The 2500-nt window shown below is 39.3% G+C and overlaps 1 protein-coding gene across 1 annotated transcript in view; it reads right to left on the bottom strand.

Moving 5' to 3' along the window:
• The window catches only part of ZFHX4 (zinc finger homeobox 4), a 150064-nt gene that overhangs the window by 126780 nt on the left and 20784 nt on the right, over positions 1 to 2500 (bottom strand). The window lies entirely within an intron of this gene.

Consider the following 2500-nt stretch of genomic DNA (forward strand, 5'->3'; position numbering starts at 1 on the left):
GCTCGGTCTTTATTTCTCCCTAATGACAGCAAGATAATGTAAACTAAGAGTTCTAAATATTGCAGCATTGTCAACACAGGCAGAACTCTTTGAAGGTTCTCATTTTACCAAGTAAATCAGCTTACTACAAATCTTCCTTGAGCAAAAGTCCCCAGCAGGTAGCTGGCTATCCCTGATTAAGCACCAATCACAATTCTTCCCCACACTTTAGTCACCTCAATGGGCAACAGAACAGAAATTAATATTTACTGCAACCAGTCCCATCATCCTAGGGGACAATTGCATGCACTCAGTTTTTTCGTTGCAAAACGTAATGAACACCATTTCAAATACCATTTTGATGTTATCAGTCCTGGTGAGTTGCCCATCTCTCAACCACTGCCTCAATCAACATCTTCCCTAGCTTAACAAATCATACGCAAGCACTACTGATGAAAATCCTTCAATCATTTCTTGCAGGCAGGCGTCTTAGACCATAAACTCCCTTTGTTGAGAACAAGATGCACTCTATAAAAGCCATATCAGTGTCTGGCAGCAGGGTAAAAGCACCAGAGGAAAGTCGGGCACACACTGGTTAAAAGTCTGCTTTCCTTCATTTTTTTCCTGAGCCTGCAAGGCTCCAACCACTGTAATAGTAGCCTGATTACAGCCTAAGCTACCCTGAGTCCTTGCAGATCTCTCAGCTTGCAGAACGATGGCACTGTACACAACAGCTGAGTACTCTGAAACTTTAGTGGTTTTTTCAGCCTATGATATAGACTCTGCCTTGCTTTTATGCAGGAGGTAAGCAATCTTCATTCCAGTCATAAGTCAGCATGATAGATCTCATTAATTTTAGACAAAAGCAGTAACCAATTTATCAGATAAGTTTTCAATTAAGTACAAAAGTTTGATTGCATCCTGAAAACTATTGTGTTAGATATCTGAAACATTAATTTTTTTCTACATCCTCTCATTTGCAAGAAAATAATATCTAATCCAAAAACGTTGTGTAACTGGACAATATAAGTTTACATACATAATAGACAGGTGCTATATCCCTACATTAAATCACTCAGTGTGATTTTGGGATTAAAAAAAAAATCCTTCCCTAGAAAGGCTTCAGTGAAGGTCACTGAGATATTAAGTATGAAGGATAGCTGCTTAATTTTTTTTAAGTGTAATCAAGTCTAATCTTGTCAGCTACATCAGAGAGAGGAAGTGATCAGTTTAAGATACATCAGAAGATTTGCATAGAATGAAAATGAATCAAAATTAGTTTTGGTATCTGAGATGGCTAAAATGACAGCCTAATTGCTCCTGAATCAAACGTCACAAAGCTTGGTGTGTAATTTTAATCACTGATGAGAACCAGGTTAAGTTTGCTCGTGGCGCACATGCAATTTAAAAACCTTTTGAAATAATCTGATCACAATGAGCATGAAAACTTAATAATTCTCTAATTAGTCCAGAGACAAGCATGTTTACCTTCCCATTTGGCAAATCTGCACAAACAGTGCATGCATCCTGCAGAAAGCCTACACATCTAACGCATTCTCCTCCAAAGGCCTTATCTGGAGATAAAAAGCTGCACAAGGAGAGGTGCACCAGAAAGCACTCCCAGCCCCTTCCATCTGCAGAGGACTGGGATAAATGTCTTCATACTGATATCTCTCAACTCTGACACAAAAGGATAAACAATGCTGGTCCAAAGTATTTTTACATGTATCCACTCAGCAACTGCACTTGTGAGGCTATTTCAGCCACATGTAAACACACATGCAAGCATGAAGACACACAGGCAGCTGGCACACAACATGTGTACAAGAAGTCTTTTGGGCCACTGCACATAAAAAGAGGCAGTAGTACTTCTGTTTCGTTTCCCAGCAATGATACAGGGATGCATGTGCAATAACTCTGCCCTACCCAGTACCATGGAAGGATCAGTCAGGGTGAAATCTCTTTAGTATGTAAAACTAACTGATAAAAAGGAGTTAATACAGCAAACGTAACTAGATGCAACTCCCTAAAACTATTCTAGCCCTATCTGAGGCTTTTCATTTAACCTTTTCTGCTTGAAGCAGGCTTTACCCATACTGCAGTGTATTATGGTATCCCTCAACATCACAGTGTCCAGCACACACTCAGAAACAGTTGCCAGTTACAGTCATGGGCATGCACACTATAGTGGGGCCAGATGGCATTTATGAGCAGTAAGTAATTTTAGGCAGATACAAAATGGGTTCTGCAGCATAGTATCTCACCCTTCCCCTTCTTCCCACAGCCCTGTGCTGAACAGTCGTGCTGTTGCAATTTTCTCTTAAAAGATTTAGCAGAAGTAAACTATATTTTTAAACCTTCCACCACATAGTCAAAGTGAAAAACAAAACCAGCACAGTAACAAGTGTCATAACATCTTTTCTGTTACTTAATCAACATTTTTAAATAAGCTGCACATTTATAGCCGTCTCCTTATATAACTTCAGTATTAATCAGTACTAAACAATGACATCAGCTCTCT

Source organism: Oenanthe melanoleuca, chromosome 2 (genome assembly GCF_029582105.1).
Source record: "Oenanthe melanoleuca isolate GR-GAL-2019-014 chromosome 2, OMel1.0, whole genome shotgun sequence".
NCBI classification, from domain to species: Eukaryota; Metazoa; Chordata; class Aves; order Passeriformes; family Muscicapidae; genus Oenanthe; species Oenanthe melanoleuca.